We start from the raw sequence: 21,548 nt of genomic DNA, 5'->3' as shown, positions 1-21,548 counted from the left end.
TGATAAAAATCAATGTAACTACAGTTTTCTCTATATTTGAAATAAAACAATTTTATTCATAATGTTGACGAAGTAGAAATAAAACAGTCAAAGCTAGGGGAAGCACACATGGATATACAGAAGTCCCAGTCCAGGATATCCCATGAAGCCTGGAAGGCTTGGGGGACATTCTTGTGAGTGTCTCTGCTGAACTGAGGATGTGGCTTCAAGGCTGCGTGCTTTCCCAGCATGCCCAAGGCCTTGGGTTTGATTGCTCACACATTAAACACAAATAGAACAAACCGCGGTTTGTAAATTGCTTGCTGGGAATAAGTTTCGATGCCTTCAAGATATTCTTCTGGAAATGTATTTTTAAAAATGTAGTCCACTTCCCAAGCCTCCCCCTCTGAGGCTCAAGAACAGCACAATATTTGGGATTGGAAGGACTATGGCAGCTGGAAGATGGGGAAGGGTTCAGCAAGGTGCTGTCAGTTGGATACAACGAGACCACTGCAGTCGTTAATACACAATAGCTGTGATTGCGTGCGTGGAGTCTGGAAGAAAAGGAAAGGAGAGATGTCAGGATAGGAGGGGACTAGTTGAGAAGAGGTTGGTGGCCCTGTGAGAGATGAGAGATGACAATGAGACATTGTGATGCTTAGCTTTGTCAACTTGACTCAGTCTAGAATCACCTGGGAAGAGAGTCTCAGTGAGGAACTGTCTACATTGGGTTGGCCTGGGACCATGTCTTTGGGAGATTTTCTTAACTAAGTTAGCTGATGTGGGAAAATCCAACCTGCTGTGGGCAGCACCATTCCCCAGGGAGGTGGTCCTAAACTGTGTAAGAATGGAGGAATCAAGCTAAGTATAAGCGAACAAGCAAGTGAACATGGATTGCTCTCTGTGGATGTGATGTGACTAGCCATTTTAAATCTTTAGGCCTTGGCTCCACTGCAAATATGGATTGCTACCTAGAACTATGAGCTGAAATAAGCCTTTTCTTCCCTAAGTTGCTTTCTGTCTGGGTCAGTGACACTAGAACAGGGTGACTGTGGCCACAGAGCCTTGAGTGCAGGTGTGAAATGGAGACAGCAGGACCGTCTTTTTGTTCAAACAAGTCTGCTACTGTCAGGAAGGTGGAAGACACCCTCCAAGATTATTGACCCTTTCCCCAGAGAAAGAAGCCTGTCTGGGCGCCTTAGGGAGAGAGCACTGTAGTGGGGAGTCCTGTCTTCTCTTGCCCTCATCCTTTGGGAAAAGACTTACCTTCCTGTAACAAGGGTCCTTATATTAGTTACTTTTCTTGTTGTAACCAAATACCTGATAAGAAGCAACCTAGAGAGGAAGGTGAGGCATTTTCCTGAAGTATGGGGGGTCGGAGGCTGCAGTCCATCCTGACAGGGAAAGCTAACCGCAGGAACATGAGGCAGCCTGTTGCATCCCATCAGCAGGCAGGCAGCAAAGGAGGATGAGAGCTGGTGCTCCACCTGCCTGTTCCTTTATGTAGTCTGCACTGCGGCCCACACGATGGTGCTCCCATGTTCTGGGTGATTCTTTCCTCTGTCCTCAGACACTGCTGGGAAGATACCCATAGATACACCCAGAGGTAGGTTTCCATGGCGATTTTTAAACCCAGTCAAGTTGACAACCAAGATCATTTATCATCATCTATCTGCTTTGTTCTCCAGAAATAGAGCTGAGTGGGGAAAGTCTGGCCCAGGGTACTCCCAAAGGCTGTGAGGGTAAGCCTGTCAGATCTAGGCTCTTGTGAGGGTAAGCCTGTCAGATCTAGGCTCTGTTGTCTGGGGACGCTGCTCCCCATGATAAGCCACATCCTCCAAATGAGTCAGTGTCTACACCAGCAGCTGGAACCCCCTACTTTAACTCTCTGTCCACCCTCAGCCTACTCTGGAGTTGGGTGGGAATGAGAAGAATGCTGTTTGTGGGCCACACTCAGGCTCGAGCCTAGGGCCCCTCACAATCACCTGCCCCAAACAGGAAGACAGCACAGCTCTGACAAGCAAAAGGCTAGACTAAATCAGTGTTGGTTCAGCTGTGGAATGGAGTCATGTACAGACTCTAGAAGCAGTGTTCTCTACAAACACATAAGTGGGCATTTTCTAAGATCAAATGTGAGGAAGCATGTAATAAAATAGTATTAAATAAATAAGAATTGAGTACCTTGGAGGGGCAAGATGAGAAAGCAATTCTTCAAAGGGCTTGCCTTTTCCTCTGGATAGGGTTATGAGGAATTCTTGTTTTCTCCCTTTTTATATTATATAAATTCTCCACAATATATTTGCACTGCTTTTATAATCAGACAAAAAACATGTTATTTTTGAAGAAAGCAGAATCTCAGAGGTCACAGTGACTTTGTGCTGTTTGTCCTCCCTTTGATTTTGGCCCAGGGCACTTGGAACATATGAGCACAAACCCACGAAAGGTTTATTCTAGGCAATTCAACATGATTACTCTCAGTCTGATGATTCTCAGACTCTTGTCCTTGCACAAGGTCAGCCCATCCATACACCTGCCCACTCATATAGAGAGCAGTCACTAAGAAGAGCTGTGTGCCCAGAACTGTTCTGAATATGGTGTCTACCTGCAGCCTCAAGAAAGTCAAATCTCAACCTGAGAGGAGCATTCCACAGCAGGAGGGCAGACAAGCAAGCCAGAACTGTGCAGGGGAATGGTAGATGGGCAACTGAGGTATTCACCCAGCGCTGAGGGTACACAGAGAAGCCAGAGTAAAGTCACTCTGTGACACCTTTGGAGGGAGATAGCATTTGATCTTGGTCATGAAAGACGAAGATCTGGGTGGGTGGAACCGGCAGGCAGGATATTCCAGAAGAGATGGAGGAAAGGTAAGAGGGGTTGGGGTACATTACTATTAGTACCCTAAGAATTGAAGAGCAGAGGAGGATGGACTAGTAGGCTTCTTTGGTCAAGTATCACAGAAACTGACTCTAAGCTGAGGAGCATGGGGCATGTCTGAAGAGCTCCAGGAGAACTGGGGAACTAGGCTCAGCATGTGCAGCTTCAGGGTACTGAATGGGCCCCACCTGGAGCTGTCACAGGTGAGCCACCCATTCTCAGCCCAATGTTTCACTGAAGCACCCATCCTGAGGAGGGGGCTATCTGGCTGACCCTTGGCTGAAGGGGTGTACTTTGATTGACAGTAAGCCTTCCAATACCAAACCAAACTTGACCCTCACAGCTCAGAATGGGGTTCTCAACAAGGACTGAGTTTGCTTCTCAGGAAATTTCTCCAGATTTTTTTTTTTAACTTGTTACAAATTAAAGCAGGCAGAGGTTCTACTGTGGTCTATTGGGTGGAGCTGGACCAATGCATCATGCGACTGTTCAAAGGTAGCTCCCATTGTTAAAGAGCTGCTCATCCTTGGGAAGGAGAAAGTCTGACCTGGAGGGCACAAGAGAATGAGAAGAAGCAAGAGAAGTCCATTAGGTAAAGTGGTAGATGGGAGGATGGACGCTGAAACCACCTGTAAATAATGTGGATTTTATGTTGAAAGCAATGAAGATATTGAAGGAAACATGAGTTATTGAAAGAATCTAGGCCAGATAAAGATGTCCCATGCATGGCCAATAGGAGCAGATGAGGATACAGAACAATACCATGTTTTCCAGATTCATGGCCATTCCTTCCCTCTGTCATCACAGACTTTCAAACTTTTGTTTCATTGTCTGCCATTAATTAGTCATCTTCATTAGGAACAGAATGATGCCTGTTTGAGATAGCACATAATTCAAATGTCCAGCACATAGGAGAGGGTCAATGAATATATGTTGAAAAAATAAACAAACACGTATAGATGAATGTTGGATAAGTGGATAGATATGTGAATGAATGTGTGAATAGGCAGATGAACTACAGGATAATATTAGAAATATTCTGTCTAGAATAGTGTTATAGTTCTAGGTTATAGACACAAAGTCCCACCCCTAACCAAGAAGTTAATTCGTAATTGATATCTGCTGGGAAGAGGAAAATCAGTTTTCTCTAACAGAGTGTCACTGGGTGTATGAATTACACCCCGGACAGGCCCAGGAATGGTTGGCAAATACAAAATGAACTCTACAGTCTTGTTTTTGTTTTTGTTTAGCTTTTTGTTTTGTTCTAGTTGGTTTTCTTATTTAATTTGTCTGTTTTGATTTGATGTGTGTGTGTGTGTGTGTGTGTGTGTGTGTGTGTGTGTGTGTGTGTGTGTGTGTGTAGAAAGAGAGAGAGAGAAGAAGAATAAATTGGCTGGGTAGGGAGGTAGAGAGGATCTGGATGGAATTGGTAGAGGTAAAGAATATGATCAACATATAACATATAAAACAAATTTTTAATAAAAACCTTAAAAAATGTAGGCTGTAGTCTTAATGATCACCTATATCACTGTCAGGTTCCTGTGTACAAAAGACCCCAAAGCAAACCAGTACTTGAACAAAACAGTATGTGATATCCACAAGTATATTCATGACACACCCAGCACAGCACTTGGTGGGAACTATCCACTAGTTTAAAAGACACATTTAGTCCTGGCCCTGTGGTATTTGGTATCTAGTGGAAGAGACAGGTAACAAGTCAGGGAAAAGTATGTGATTAGGAATTGTGGCAAATAGTATTCATAAAACAATCAGAATACAGTTACAATTTTTCAAAAAAACAGGTTGAGTGACCAACTTTATAGGGGTGACAGAGGGCTCTTTGAAGGAGATAATATTTAAGCTACGTCTGGGGAAGAGCAGAAGCCCACCCTGCTACTAATAGATGGGAGGAAAAATATCCCACATAGAGAGGAGTCAAAAGCGGTGGGTGAAACCCTGAAAAGGCTTGTTTTGTACAGGGACCTTAAGAGGGGCTGACGGGAGCACAGTGAGTAGGTGAAGTGTCTTGTGGCGTTAACATGAGATAGCTGAGGTCCTGCAAGGGCCTGTGGGACAGTCTTACTTGGATCTTCTGTTGTAGTATGTACTAGGTCGGCCATACATACACACTCATCTGGATGCTGTGTTGAGTTGGAAGGTTTATGACATGGTGAGCTGAGCTTCCTTGCAGCATGGCTATTGACTCCAAGAAAGAGCACTGCAGCTGGGAGCTGAAGGTCTTTTAAGGACCAGCATTGGGTGCTACAAGGCACCATTTTTGCCTCCTTACATTAATAAAACTAAATCATAGGGCCAGCCTTCTTGATGAGAGTATTGGTGTTTAATCAACTGCCAAATTGTTTTTACACAATAGAAAGCCATTGAAGTTGTAATAATGCATGGAGATTAAGATAATGAGATTTAAGTTTTTCAAATAGTTATAATCTGTCATGGGGAGAATGGGCTGCATGCGGCAAAGACTGCACTAGGGAAACAACACTGTACAGCAGACAGAGCCCACCTACCTTTCCTTGTTCTAAGTCCATCCACTGCTGCTACTAAGAGCCAATAACATCGGGTTCCAGCCTCCTGGATCTCCCAGTGTGGACTCAAACTGCCCAGAAGATTTTCAGGGTTTCAGTGCCCAACCAGAACAGCTGAGACGGCCACCTCTACCACACACAGACAGCCATTGCTAAGGTACCTAGCCCCTATCGGTGTAAGCCAATCTGATACATTCCCTTTGTGTATTATTAGTGTATGTTTATTATATTAATACCTGTTATTATAATAATGTATCTGTTCCTCTGGAGAACTCTGATTAACCAGAAAGGTACTGCACGTAGCCATAAACAAAGACCCCAGATTCAGTATTCAGAGTCCTCTACGGGAGTTTTATCGCAGTGAGTGTGGTCTTTAGCATCCACTGCATTCATATTTGAGTCTTAGGTTTGTTCCTTAATAGTTAGTTTCCTGGCTTTATTTGTAGAGTGGTTCCCTTTCTGTTTAACCCTCCAAGTTCTGGTGGGTAGTTGACTAATTCACATCAAGCAATATAATGCCTAGACACTCAGCAAATTTCCTTTGCTTCCCTTCCTTTGTATAGCTAAGTTTCCTTCCTTAGGACCCAAGTGTGAGATTCCATTGAGATGTAAAAGAGAGATTCTTCAGGCAGAACACACCACTTAGAGGTCATTTGGCTGAAATGACCACAGCCAAATGATTCTCTTCCCTGAGATGTCCGGCACATGTGAGGTCTCTGGACAGAAAGAAGACCCACATACAGAACTCAGGCCATCACTGGTCACGTTCACAGGAACACTGCTCCAGCAGAAGCCAGAAATAATCTCATTAGTCACATTCCAAGCGTTAAGCAAAAACAAAAAGAAATCAAAATTAATTTCAGTGCTCACAGTGACAGCAGCAATTAAGGTGACAAGATTATGGAAATTGTTGCAATCACTGGAGATCTAAAGGAAGAAAATAGCCAGCAATACAGAAGGACTAAGAAGCAGAGGGTTTGAGCTGCTGTATGATAAAGCCCACAGTTCATCACATGTGGGTCACAGACCCCAGGAAATTAGAAAGAGGTGTGGCTCCACACAATAATAGTGTGCTCTAGACCAACTGTTACTAAAAACTGTTATGTAATCACCCGTAGTCTTCAAGTCAGCCCATCAGGGTAGATTACCAGTCCACCTGTGACCTGAGGAGCTGAGAACAGCTAAGTAGATAAATTTATCAAGTTTACCTTGATGGGCAACATCATGACCAAAATATGAGACCCTGTGACGATACCATTGCCATCTTTGCAGAGAATGGTCAGAGTCCCCGAAGACACCCACAGTCCCCCAGCTCCCTCTCTGTCAGTGGCTACACACTAAGGATTTTCTGTGTGGTTTGAACGTCTCATGATTTCTCCTTTTTTGTTGTTTGTTTTCTTTCTAGTTTTTGTTTTGTGCCACTTTAAGTGATTATGCATGAACTCTATAGTGATTGTCTGAAAAAGACCCAAGCAAAAGAAAGGATCATCCTGTTCTGAAATCTCAGAAAAGAGAAATTACATCATGTTGTGCAAAATAGCAAAAACAATCATTAAAGTTAAGAATGCTTGACATTAGGGAGTCCAAGCAGTGCCAAGAAACCTTTCTTTGAGTCTGTCATTTGGTCCCCTCTGCTGGGGACGATGCCCTCTGAGCACTTTATATGTTTTTATTGATCACCTCCACAGAGACCTGGGGTAATGGAGGACGTAAGTCAGTCTGGAGAGAACTTACTTTTATCAAGATGACAGTAAGTGGCTTTTTGAGCTAATCTTACCAGTCAGTCCAATTCTGGGCAAGGTCTCTGCAACAAAGAAGTAGGAACAGCGGCCCAAACCTCTGTGTACATGGCTGAGGGCTGTTAAAGACCAACAGGAGAGTACCTACAACAATGCCAGTGACGGGAGCTCCCACCAGTGAGACACAAAGTGTGCCTCAGCCTGAAGTGCACACTTCCCAACCACATCGGAATTTCTGGGCCAATGTTCTTGACAGTTAATCTTGATCATCAATTTGATGTGATGTAGAATCACTTGGGGATTTGCTGGGTTAGGTTAATAGGTAGGAAGACTTGCCCTACAGGGGTGAGCCCATTCCATTCCACAGGATCATCTATGGAATAGTGCTGGGGTCCTGAACTGCCTGCAAAGAAGAAACTGAGCTAAGCACAGGCATCCATCTCTCTCTCTCCCCCATTTCTTCACTGTGGTTGTAGTGTGACAGAGTGCCTCACACTCCTTCCTCCATGCTGGACTGTATCCTTTAAACTGTGAGTCAGGGTAAGCCCTCTTTTCCTCAAGTGCTTTAGTAAGGCTTTTTTTTTTTTTCATAGCAATGAGTTAAGTAATGAGTCATGCACTGTTTTCCAAGGGTCTTGGGAAGTATCTAGAAAAATCACAGGTATCATAAACTGATTTTATTTATTTGGGAAATTACAATTCATTCATGGAGTTAAGACACCCTTTGGGTGAGGCAAGTATGACAGCTTAAATTTGTCATACATAATACCTGACCAAAAGCCTTTATAGAAAGCCTTGACCCCATGGATTTGGGAAGGGAGTGACTTTAGCCTATCTGTTCCAGAGGTATACAGTTTTATTTGTATACATTCACATCAGATGGCATCTCCAGGTGCTTTCCCATTGGCTGGCTGCAGAAAAGTCTAAATTAGTGATATATCTCTAGGTACTCAGGTACTAAAGGCTTTGAACAAGAAGGGTGTAAGAGAGAAATTGATCTCTGAAGGATTGGCTAAACAGTAGACCAAATAAGAGACAAATAAGTATATACCTGAACACTCAAGCCATCAAACCTTAAGTAACCATCAATTCTGTCAAATTAGAGGATGATTTGTTCATCCATCCATCCTTCTCTCCTCCCCTCCATTCATCCCATCCTCCCATCCATACTTTCATTCAACAACTATATTCTGAGTACCTTTCATGTGCCAGATACTGTTCAAGATGTTTGAAGATATCAATGAACAATAACCAAAGACAAAATTTATATGGCTTTCTATAGTTTATAATCCAACAGCTATGTAGGGGGTGATGGGCAAAGTCAAAAGATGAATATGCGATAGAATATAAAAATAAAAGAAAGGCAGTGTGAAGAGGAATGATCTTCGGAAGAAGGGACTTGGTAGAAGTAGACACATGGATAGTCAAAGAGTAGAGAATTCGAGATGCTTATGTTTTATGTATAAGCAGAAAGAAAGAGGACTATGCCTGAATGAAGTAAAGAATGGAGGGCTAGGAAATGAGGTCAGGGAAGTTCGGAAGAGGGGATTAGGTCATATCCATCCTATCTACAATTTAAAGATGCTCTGCCATTTCACCCAAAGAGAGAGCTGAGTGTTGATCTAGAAAGTAGTTTAAGCCATGAATTGTCATCATCACCACCACCACCACCACCATCGTCATCATCATCACTACTGTTCATATTTCAGACATGAGAATGGTGGAATTCAGAGAAGGGAAGTAATTCCCTAAATTCAAGGTCAGGGTCCTAACAGGAGGTTGCTGGTCAGAACTCATTGGAAAGATTTCCTGCTGCAGCTCTACCTGCCTGTGCAGCCTCTCTGGAGTTCAGAGATGCCCTCTGTTGTGTTTCTTTTGGCCGGTGGTCCTCAGAGCACCTAGTGGCGTTGGTGGGGAAGAGTCCCATGGAGCCTTGGTTGCACACACTGAGCCCCCAGCCTTTTGCTGACTAAGGATGGCATGGCTTTAATGAGAATTCAACAATTCCCTCAGAAACCCTGGGTGCAGTTGCCAGGATGTTTCATTTTGAGACAAGAGTTATTTGCAGGAGACTTCCAGCCCCTGCCTTATCAATCCTAACCCAAGCCTTGCAAAGGCGAGCAAGTTCAAGTTGGGTGTTTGAACGGAGGTAGCTGTGTGTCCTGCTTAAAGGAGTCCAGCTTAGGAAAGTATTCTTTCCCAAAGCTCCTTGTTCCTTAGTTGTCCAGAACATTTCAATTGCTATTTATCATTTTTTTCTAATTGCAAATGTAATGGCTGCTTAAGATGGAAGTCCCCACCTTAAAGGAATCATGAGTAAAGAAAATAATTATTTTTGTTTCCTGCTCTTTCATGGTAAATGCAAGTGCAGTTTGTGTCTCCCCACATTTTCCCAATCTTTCTGTGTCTCCATTTCTGTCTCTGTCACACACACACACACACACACACACACACACACACACACACACAGAGAGAGAGAGAGAGAGAGAGAGAGAGAGAGAGAGAGAGAGAGAGAGAGAGAGAGAGAGAGAGAGACTCAGTCTTGGTTTCCTTTTCTGAATTATGAACATAAAATCCTCTACCTGTAAAACCTTTCAGGATTACATAATGGATGCTTAGTAAATCACACTCTATCTACTGTAGTTCAACTTTGATTGTTCAGTTTTTTCCACTTGACATTCTGTAATGAACATTCCCATGTGTCATTAACTACTCTTCAAAAACATGACTTTTAATGGCTGCATAATACGCCATCATTTAATGAAGCATGACTTATTTAATGATCTGTCCTCATCGAGCTGGGAAGTGTTTTCTGTTTTGCTGTTAGGAGTAGTCCTAAGCCCTTAAGTCTTTTTCTGAGTTTTTCTTTATTTCTCCAGGTTGTGCTTCCCAAGATAAATGCTAAGGACAAAGAAGATAAAAGTGAAGATTTGTGTACCTGTTACCAAATTACTTTCCTGAGTGTCGGGAGAGCACAACATTTTGATATTGCCATCAGCACCAAAAGTTACCAAGCATTTAAACCACCACAGGCATACATGTGTCAACACATTAACATAGGCAAGAGTAAAGAAGAAAGACAGACTTTGGTACATCTTAAAAGCCATCACATTGGGGTAAGGGGGCTGATGGCTTAGCAGGCAACAGAGCTTGCTGCCACACAGCCTGATGATTGGAGTTCAAGCCCCAGGACCCACATGATAGAGGGAGAGAGCCCACTTCCACATATTGCACTTATCATGGTAAGTATGAGCATGTTTGAGCACACACATACACACACACACACACACACAAAGTAGGGGGGATAAATGTACAATGGGCATTCAATCCTTTAAGGGGACAGACTCAGAAATATTGATGGCATTTTTTTTTTTTTGTATCCACAGCTTATTTGCTAAGCACCCTTCAGAGGAGTAAAGATGTGATGTCTTTTCTGTTTTTTGATATTAGCCCATACCTTCAAACACCTTCTACCTTTCTGGTCTCCATTGCTAAATCCCAATCATCCTGAAGGGGACTGATAATTGTGGCAGTTGCACAAAAATGATTGCTACCTGCAGAGGCAATCACTTCTGTCTCCTGCAGAACTGATGAGCAATTCATTATCAAGGATGTAATTACTGTAGCCCTGGGAGGAAAGGATTTCTCACACGATTTCCAGGATTTTGTTCATTTGACCCCTGTTGGCTGGAAATTGGCTTTCCTGAGCAGGAATCTGGAATCAGGCTGGGGCAGAAGGGTAAGTACATGTTGGGAAGTGAAAAGGAAATATTTGTGTAATCTGCCTTGAACTTGTGACATTACCTTTAAGGGGAAACTGTGTCTAGGAACAGAGTAACATCCTCCTTGAATTATGGCAATCCTGGCAGCTAGTACACAGCTGGATTTGGACAGAAATGGGGAAAAAGCTGAATATGTACCAGAAAGGTGCATTGTGTGCTTTGTCTGTGCAAGATCCTAACTTCAACACCAAGCTACCTTCTCCTCAATAAACAAAATGCAAAAGGTGCTCTATGGAAATGGTGTATTAGGAGGTATGCTGAGGTGGCATGGTGCAGATACAGTCAAACTGCCTGGACCAAAGTCTGGCTTGATTCCATCCCAGAGCAGGTAAATCTGTCTAAGGTATCCACATCCTGAGTCACTCTCCCTAGGAAGAAAGTTAATCCTAATGCCAGTCTCACATAATCATACACAAGATTGTCTTCATTCATGTAAATCTTCAAACATGGAGCCCATAGAGAGCAGAGTAATATCATTATTAAAATATCTTAAAATTGCTTTCATTTTCTGAATTTAGATTGCTTTAATATAAAGCACTTTATATTATATTTTATATTAAAGCACTGTCATGCTTTAATATAAAGTGTCCCTCATGAACTCAGGCAGTGAGGGCTAGATTGCCAGCTTGGCAAAGTCATTGGCCCTCAGAGACTAACCTAATCAGTGGCTTGATCCCTTGATGGATTCACACTATGATGGGATTATTTGGAGGTGGTAGAGTTGATGAAGCACAGATCACTGGGCCGATACCTCACTTGACCCCTTCTTACAATCTCCCTTTCTCTGCTTTTGATCCATCATCCACCTTCCACATGCTCAGCCCCATGATGTTCTATCTCACAACAGACTGTGAATCAACAGAGCAAGGGATGATGGATTGAATCCGGTAAACCTGAGGGCCAAGGTAAAGATTCCCTCCCTTAAATCACATTTTAGTATATTTTGTCACAACAACAAAAAACTGGCTCAAATGTTCATAGACTGTAAATATTTTAGTCACTAAAGAGCTAAATTTTGAGTTGTTACCTCCCCTTGTATGTGCCTTTTGTTTAAAGAGATCACAGTGAGAAAGGGGGTAACATGGATTGTATCAGAAACATGAGTGTCATCTCTACTACCCAGGACTTACAATCAGTGCCATTTCAAGTGTTTTCCATGACACTGTTGTAGCTGAGGTTCAGATCCTCTTTGTCCACTAACTGTTTTTATGATTCAGAGAAAATGACTCTCTAAGCCTCATTTTCCTAGAAATGAGAATAATAATAGTTCTTTTTTCATCTTACTACAGTGTCTAACACATAGCGAGTGGTCCAACAAGGCTGGCTTTTCTTATTATTAATAAAATCCGAGGCTCATTCAGATAAGTAATCCTTCTAAGATCATAAAAACAATAAATTAAGTGAATGAGATTTGAGTATGTATCAGTCTGACCAAAAATACCATAATATTCTATTCTATCATATTGACAAACTAACTGTGTGTTAGTAACTCATTCTTAGGATCCAATCAAAGGCTAGTGTGGAACAGAATTTCTTCCTAGGTCAGAATAACCAACATTTCAATGTTGTGTTGAAAACAGTGAAAAGACTGGACAATAGTGATTTCCTTGCACAGTTACTTTGAAGATTAGAAATAATTTCTTGAACATATTTCCTCATTAAGCAGTAGCTATTTTGGATTCTGTAACTCAAAAACTAAGGAAATGATAGGTGATTTATTAGTCTATCAGACTTCCCTAGAGAAATAAAATTATTAGAAAAAATACACATTAAAGAGAGATATAATAGACTGTCTTACACAGTATGGTCTGGGTAGCATAATAATGGTGGACTCACACTGGAGGCTCAATCTGTGAAACCCCACGCCGAAGAAGCTGCTTCTAACAACCGTGAAGAAATGGAGCAGTGGCAGCAACCTGAGGGATAGGCTTGCCAGCAAGCGAGCAAAAAGCAAAGCCTCTCTTTTCCCATGTCCTTTCATATGGAAGGTTCTGGAAACACTTTGGGTGGGCCTTACAGTTTCAAATAATGTGATCAAGAAAAGTTCTCACAGGAGAATCAATCAGCTTGCCTTTAGTTGATTTAGATCCAGTCACTGTGACAACCAAGATTGACCATGACACTCTGCATATGATTATTGTTGAGAAATGTAGATATTACATTGTGTTTTTTTGGTAATAAAAATAGCATAGAAGTTGCCACCTCTGCAACCAAGGACTGCTGCTGTCTACAGACTTTATCCTGAGGAATCTGCAAGTGACTTATCTATGAAAATGTGTTAGAATTACATCTGCGTTTGTTAATTTGGATACTTTCTCTCTGTCTTTTAGTTAGTTTGGAAAGGGTTTGTCTATCTTGTTGATTTTATCAAAGAACCAACTCTTTGTTTCATTGATTCTTTGTATCATTCTCTTTGTTTCTATTTTATTGATTTCAGCCCCCAGTTTGATTATTTCCTGCCATCTACTCCTCTTGGGTGTGATTTACTTCTTTTTGTTCTAGAGATTTTAGATGTGCTGTTAAATCGCTAGTGTGAGATTTCTCCAATTTTTTTTATGACAACATTTAGTGCTATGAACTTTCCTCTTAGCACAGTTTTCATCATGTCCCATAAGTTTGGGTATGGTCTACATTTGTTTTCATGGAATTCTAGGAAGTCTTTAATTTCTTTCTTGATTTCTGCCTTGACCCAGTAGTCAGTGAGAGTTGCTCAGTTTCCATGAGCCTGTAGGCTTTCTGTTGTTTCTGCCATTGTTGATATCCAGTTTTAATCCCTGGTGGTCTGATAAGATGCAGAGAATTATTTCAGTTTCGTTATATCTGTTGAGACTTGTTTTGTAACTGACTATGTGGCTAACTTTGAAGAATGTTCTATGAGGTGCTGAGAAAAAGGTATATTCTTTTGTGTTTGGGTGAATATTCTATAGATATCTGTTAGGTCCATTTGGTTTATAATGTCTGCTAATGCCACTATTTCTCTGTTTAGTTAATGTTTGGGTGATCTGTTAACTGGTGAGAGTGGGGTATTGAAGTCTTCAACTATCCATTTGTAAGAGTCTATGTGTGATTTAAGCTTTATAATGGTTCTTTTAAAAATGTGAGTGCCCTTGTGTTTGAGATATAGATGTTGAAAATTGAAAAGCTATCTTGGTGGTTTTTTCCTTTGATGAGTATAAAGTGTCTTTCATCTCTTTTGATTAATTTTTTTTAAGTCTATTTTATCGATACTAGATACTATTTTGTAGATGCTAGAATAGCTACACCAGCTTATTGTTTTTTTTGGGGGGGGCTATTTGATTAGAAAATCTTTTTCAAGTCTTTTACTTTGAGGTAATGTTTACCTTTGATGTTGAGGTGGGTTTCTTGTATACAGCAGAAGGATGGATCTTGTTTTTGCATCCATTCTGTTGATCTGTGTCTTTTTATTGGGGAATTGAGTCCATTGATATTGAAAGATATAAATGACCAATGACAGTTATTTTCTGTTATTGTGTTACAGTTGTGTGTGTGTGTGTGTGTGTGTGTGTGTGTGTGTGTGTGTGTGTTTGCCTTCTCTGAATTATGTGGGTGTGAAATTATTTATTGTCCATGTTTTCATGGGTGTAGTTAACCTCCTTGGGTTGGAGTTTTCCTTCTAGTACCTTCTGTAGGGATGGATTTATGTATAAATACTGTTTAAATTTTACTTTATCATGGAATATCTTGTTTTTTCCAACAATGATGATTGAAAGTTTTGCTGGGTATAGTAGTCTTGGCTGGCATCTGTGGTCTCTTAGAGTCTGCAGCACATCTATCCAGGATCTTCTGGATTTTAGAATCTCTATTGAGAAGTCAGGTGTAATTCTGATAGGTCTACCTTTATAGTTTCTTGGCCTTTTTCCCTTGCAGTTTTTAGTTTTCTTTTTTATGTGTGTTTAGTGTTTTCATTGTTATGTGGTGAGGGGACTTTCTTTTCTGGTCCAGTCTTCTTAAAGCTTCTTGTACCTCTATAGGTATGTCCTTCTTTAAGTTAGGAAGTTTTTCTTCTATGATTTTGTTGAAAATATTTTCTGGGCCTTTGAGCTGGACTTCAAATTATTCCTATTATTTGGTGAGAGTGGGGTATTGAAGTCTCCAGCTATCCATGTGTCTATAAGTGATTTAAGCTTTAGTAATGTTTCTTTTACAAATGTTGTATCTATTCTATTATTCTTAGGTTTGGTATTTTCATAGTGACTCAGATTTCCAAGATGTGTGTTGTGTCAGGCATTTTTTAGATTTAGCAGTTTCTTTGACCAATAAACCAACTTCTTCTATCGTGTCTTCAACACCTGAGATTCTCTCTTCCATCTCTTGTATTCTGTTGATTGTTGTTTGTGTCTATTGAGTGAGCCCACATCTGACACTACCTGGATAGCTCAGGAACCAGAGACTGGATAGCCCAGAGACCTGGGAGAGAACTGAACACTACTGCTCAAAAAAAAGGGGGAGCAATGAAATGATTCCTAATAATATCCTGTTATACTCAAAGGTTGGAGCCTAGCCCAGTTGTTATCAGAGAGGCTTCACTCAGCAACTGAAGGGAGCAGATGTAGAGATCCATAGCCAAACACTAGGTGGAGCTACAGAACCCCACAAAAGAGGGGGAGGAAGGATTATAGAAGCCAGAGGGGTAAAGGACACCAGGAGAACACAACCCACTGAATCAATAAGCAGGGCTCATAGGGGCTCACAGAGACTAAAAGGACATCACAGAGCCTGCATGGGTCTGACCTAGGTCCTCTGCATGTATGTTATGATTGTGTAGCTTGGTATTCTTGTGGGGCTCCTAACAGTGGGAGTGGGGGTGTCTCTCACTCTTTTGCCTGCTCTTGGGATCCTTTTCCTCCTACCAGGTTGCCTTGTCCAGGCTTGATATGAGGGTTTGTGCCTAGTCTTATTGTAACTTGTTATGCCATGTTCGGGTGATATCCCTGGGAGGCCTACTCTTATTTTTTTGGAGGGGTGGAGAAGGAGTGGATCTGGAGGAGAAGGTAGGTGGTAGAGGGGGGACCTGGGAAGAATTGAGGGAGGGGGATACTTTGGTCAGGATGTAATGTATGAGAAAAGAATTTAAAAATTCAAAAAAAAAAAAAAGAACTGCAACTGCAATTTGCATGTGAGCCACATCTTCTTATATTTTCTCCTAGTGAAAGTAAAATTTTGCACACTGGCCTATGAGGCTAATGTTCACAAATTACTAATAAGGCAACTAATGAAGTTCAGTTTGTGGTTATTGTTGTGCCCAGATCGTAACCCCCAGAGAGACCACCAAGGACGGGCATACCAGAATGCAAAAGCAAGGTTTATCTGTTTCAAGTCATGACAGGGAACTCAACTCAAGCCATCTCAAGTGAGGCAGAGAAGAGTTATCCTTTCTTGGGGAAGTTAGTTTTTATAGGTAAAACCCATAAAATTTCTTAGAGGGGAGGGGGTTAGTACGGGTCCATCCTTGATTGGTCCAGTTTTTCCCCGGCCTGGACTTTATCTTATTCTAGCTTATCTGTTTGCCCTGTCAGGAGTTTTACAACTCCTCTCCGGGGTTTGGTCATGTTATCTCCGGAGAGGGGCATCTCGTGGTTAATTGGTTACCATCAGACATCCTGACTCTGTTCTTTTGTTCCTGGGGCTGGTGCCATCATTTCTGGGGACTTGAAACTGGCCTGGGTCTATCTATATTGAGATATCTTTGTCTAAGGCCCCCTTTTTGAGACAATAGAGTGAGGGTCTTGTGCCTAGATCACGTCCCCAAAGCCGCCACTGGAGACTTTAGGTACAGAATGCAAAAGTAAGGTGTTTTCTAAGTTTACAAGCCTCCAGGGAGGCTCTCCTAAATCTCTCACTCACAGCAGGGAGGTTGGAAGGAGCACTCCCCTTTCTTTTTGAGGCTAGTTCTTAAAGGCACAGACCATATAATTTATTTTAACCCGCCTCCCTTTTTAGTCTTTTGGTCGAATATCCTGACTGTGTTTTCCAAAGTCCCTGTAGCAGATACAGCCACCTGGGGAAAAGGGGTCTAAGTTCTTATCTACACTTAGGAATCCTGGTTTAAGCTTCTCTTTGTCTGTAGGGGATAGAGTAGGGGGTTTTACTGAGGTATCACAGTTATAAGCTAAAATCAGACCTTTGTGTTTCTTTCTAAATCAAATGATATTAGTCACAGAGGTGAGACCTTCTTGCCAGATGCAGAGACTTTCAGATGGCTGTGATATTCGAAGCAGAGAAGCAGAAATATCTCAGATAAACAGGAGGTTCATCTTGAGATCACAACATACCAGTTGGGGATTTAGCTCAGTGGTAGAGTGCTTGCCTAGCAAGCACAAGACCCTGGGTTCAGTCCTCAGCTCCAGAGAGAGAGAGAGAGAGAGAGAGAGAGAGAGAGAGAGAGAGAGAGAGAGAGAGAGAGAACAACATACCACATAAGTAGAAGAAAATAGAATTTCTGGTCTACTTCATGGTTATGTTAGGCATCACAGGGATACCCACATGTGTGTATACACATACAGGGGTATGCACATATACAGGTGTGCACATACTCATGCACATATACACACAGGTACACACATACAAGCACACTCACCTACAGGCATATTCTTCCTAATACAGCCTTCTGCTTACAATCATAATGAAAGAATAGGAACAAGATTTCTTCTTTCACCTGAATGCTAGAACCTGTAGGTAAAATGAAATGTGTGTTTTCAGATCCTGAGCATCAGGAGTACAGTGGCCCCTAAAAGAGAAGAACACATATCCCGTAAGCTTCACAAATAACTAACTGGTTACTAGAGAGAGTTTTGGAGCCATAGTGTAGAAAAGGGAAACTTTTGAACTGAGGCAGATTTGGAAGTTCAGGCAGACCTAACTTTCCGAGGTGAGGGTCACAGTGAACACAGTTACACAGCTAGGTCATGCTCAAAAGACAGCACTCCATCACACGCTTCCCCATCCTTTGGCTCCCGCAGTCTTTCCTTCCTTCCCCTCTTCCCTGACATTTCCTGGGCCTTAGGTGAAGTGGCAACAATGTCCTATTGTGATCAAGCACTCTGAACAGTCACTTATTTTCAGCACTTTACCCCGCCTGAGTCCCCGCTTTGACCCACTGCTGGAAGAAGTTACTCTGACCAAGGCCTAGAGATTCATTAGTCTATGGCTTTAAACATACATGTTCAGAAAAGAGCTTAGCCACATCTACATTTGCATGCCTGGCATTTGATGTGGGTGCTGGGGATTTGAACTTAGGTCCGCATGGTTGCACAGCCAACTCAGCCATCTCCCACAGGCCATCATCACCACTCTTTGGAGTGAAACCCCAGCTGCCTCACTTCTCAGCTGTATACATCTAGGAAAATCCTTCATTTTCTCGTCTGCAAAGTCAGAGTGATAGTTGGCATAGTCTTCTTTCTCAGCACTATTAAGAGGATCAAATAGAACAAGTATATAATCTCTTCAGCAGTTCCAGACCAGTAGACGACAATGCTGGAGTTCTGCTAATTATAGTGATGATTAATTCCCTGCGCTGCCTCCTTATGTATTCTGTCTTTACAATGGGAAGAATATTCCCTACTGTCCAGTGCTGTGCACCTAGAAAGAGCCTTTTCCCTCTATCTTTCATATGCTAGGTAATTTTGTCTAGGATTTCACTCTAGCCCCAGAAGGGTGATGTGATTTCCATTGGGGATGGGGCAATGTAGTACAATAGTCACTACCATAAATGCTGAGAATTAATTCTAAATGATGATCAGCAGCAGAAGATATTTTTAAGCAAGAAATGGCTCTGTCCCTCATAAGCTGGCCCCATTGCTTTTATCAGTTCAGTCTAGATCAGGTTAATAGGGCTTTCAAATAATTAAGGGGCAAGAGATGGAGCACGTCTGCTCTTCTGGGCTTAAAGCTCACTCACCTCCTAGAAAATGCAGAAATCAAACCCAGTCCCCAGATAAGACTAGGGAGAAGGGAGCCAGGGTGAACTCTGCACTGCTGGCTCAGGACACAAGTGGGTCCCGCATGGCCACCAGCAGAGCACCTCCAGTTTGGCTGGAGACAGTCTAAGCACAAGGACATCTGTGCACAGATCTCCCAGGTGGACATCTTTCAAGGGTCTTCTCTCCTCTGTGACATCAGGCTATTTGACAAATCTCCCTAGGGGCTCCCGGTTGATCATTTCCCGCTAACAAAACTCCTTTCTGCTCTCACACCTGAGCACCACACTAGTAAACAGCACAATGCCTATGCATCCCTGCTGGGCGCAGCCTTCTTCACGTGTGTGGAATGACCAGGAAAGTGCTTTGAACAGGTTTTGGATTCCAAGGCTGGAGGAGGCAGACTGAGCAGACGCCATCATTCCAGGGCAGCTCCAGAGCTTCAGGCCAGAGCAGCTGTAGTGGTTTAGGCATTCTGTGTCTGGCCCCAGACTGCTGTTTAGGGTCTGAGTGGGCTTCGTGTACAGATAATGTCAACAGGCTGCCCGACTCTCAAAGAGAGAGATTGTTGTTTTTCTTGAGTATTTTTCTGAACCCCCCCCACCCCCACCCAGGAGGATTGCACTGATCAATGAAGATTTCCACTTCAAAGCTCTGTTTACATTTTCAGGGACAAGTGATATTTTGGTGACTCATTCTAACAGCAGCTGTAGGGGGAACTGGGTAAAGGTTAATAGAATTTAACTAAAAAAAATCACGAAACAGTTAAATGGCAAAATGTCTGACATAAAACCATTTGCCAGACAAAGGACAGGGACTCGTAGCCTCAGCTGTACTTTCAAATGATCTGTGATATTCTGAAACATCCAGTTTGGGGAACCAGGGAAGTGGCTCAGTTGTTACAGTATTTTACTGCATAAGGGTCTGAGTCTATATCCCCCAACCAACATGAAAAGTGTGGCAAAACAGCATTTCTGTAATCCCGGCACTTGGGCCTGCTGTGGCTGTAGGCAGATCCCTGGAGTTTGCTAGCCAGCTAGCCTCACTGAATCCCTGGGCTCCAGGTTCACTGAGAAATCCTGTTGCAAAAATAAGGTGGAAAATGACCGAGGAAGACAAGTGGCATTGACCTCTGGCCTCCATACACACAAGCACACACTGCAAGTCCACTCACATGCTCACACACGTGTAGGAGAACACATACACAAGTGCGAGCAAACACACACACACACACACACACACACTTTAAGAGCTGGGCATGATAAGGTATGCTTGTTATCCCAAGCTCAGGAAATGGAGACAAGAGGTCTGGAGTTCTGGGCCAGGCTAAGCAACAGGATGAGATCCTGTATAACAAAGAAAAGAAAATTCCAATTTGAAACATCCAAGCTAACGTCAACCCCATAACTAACAAAAGCAGAACCCTTAGGTTCTCTGAGGTGTCTGCTACTTTTCTTAAAACTTCACAGATGATTCACTGGGGATTCATGGTAGACAGCTCCTGACCTAAACTGAGTGTGGCATACTTTGTTCTCTTAGAGAAAGTAGAAATGACTGTGTAATAAATACAACATGGCGGCATGCACTGTATGAAGCCCAGGGGTTTCTATAAGAACATATTAGCTAATTCCCTGAGGTATGTGAAGGTATGTTCCCAGAAGAGAACAAGAGTGATTTTAAGGAAGATGCAGAGTCTACAAATGGGAAAGAAGTGGGGAGGGAGAAGGAAGCTGTGTTAGTTATTTAGCCGTGTTGTGTTCTTACCCTGCAAGGAAGTGTCACAAAACACGACAGAATCCGCTTATAAGAGTTTTATTAGAGATAAAAGGATAGAGAGTGTGCAGGCCTGTGGGAGAGACACGTTCGTGGAGAAGAGGAAGAAGGAACCGGGAACATGGTGCTCTGCTTTAAAACCGGCTGGGGGCGTAGCCAGGTCACATCACTACTCCATGATCACATGGTCACATTGCGCGCTTACGTGTCCATGAAACATCACAGATCCTGGTTACGCGAGACGCCTTTACCCAGAAATGGCTATCTTGACTTGGAATTGGCTAGGCGGAAGTGTCTGCCTGGTATATGCGACCGTGGGGGCGTGTTGTGAACCCTTCAAGCTGGCATGCTCTCAATGAAAGCACAGCCAAAAAGGAGCTGGAAATTCCCTACCCATAACCATCAGACTCAGTGACTTAACTCAGGAACTTCCCTTGACTGATGAAAAATCAGTAGCTAGAAAATTCTTTCTCTTTAGTAGAGCTGAAAGTAAAAGTTAGAAGGCGGTGGGTATGCAAAGTACTTCTGAGGGTAAGAGGTGACAGAGTGGCCTCAAGGGACTGCTTTTCACTTGGACTATTAATATTTTTAAAGTATTTGTTAGCACTTCAAGCCACCATGGTAATACGTATATTCTGGAACAGATAGCCAACCAGACAGACATACACACATAGATATGCATGCACGTGCACACACACACATACACACACACACACACACATGAACACTGACACACACAGGCTCACACAGACACATACACAGACAGACATGCACACACACACACACACACACACACACACACACGAACACTGACACACACATAGACACAGACACACAGGCTCACACAGACACATACACAGACAGACATGCACACACACACACACACACACACACACACACACACACACATCTGCTGAAGAA

The 21,548-nt window shown here is 42.5% G+C and overlaps 1 long non-coding RNA gene across 7 annotated transcripts in view; it reads right to left on the bottom strand.

The window, feature by feature from the left end:
* Positions 1-21,548, bottom strand: part of LOC143274520 (uncharacterized) — a 331,539-nt gene that overhangs the window by 8,258 nt on the left and 301,733 nt on the right. For all 7 annotated transcript variants that reach the window (XR_013053152.1, XR_013053147.1, XR_013053150.1 and 4 more), the window contains one exon: positions 17,516-17,607. This is a non-coding gene — a long non-coding RNA (uncharacterized LOC143274520). The remainder of the gene's footprint in view (positions 1-17,515; positions 17,608-21,548) is intronic.

This window comes from Peromyscus maniculatus, chromosome 8, assembly GCF_049852395.1.
Source record: "Peromyscus maniculatus bairdii isolate BWxNUB_F1_BW_parent chromosome 8, HU_Pman_BW_mat_3.1, whole genome shotgun sequence".
NCBI lineage: Eukaryota > Metazoa > Chordata > Mammalia > Rodentia > Cricetidae > Peromyscus > Peromyscus maniculatus.
The sequence above is the reverse complement of the archived record's forward strand: the minus strand, read 5'-3'. Positions and strand labels throughout refer to the sequence as shown.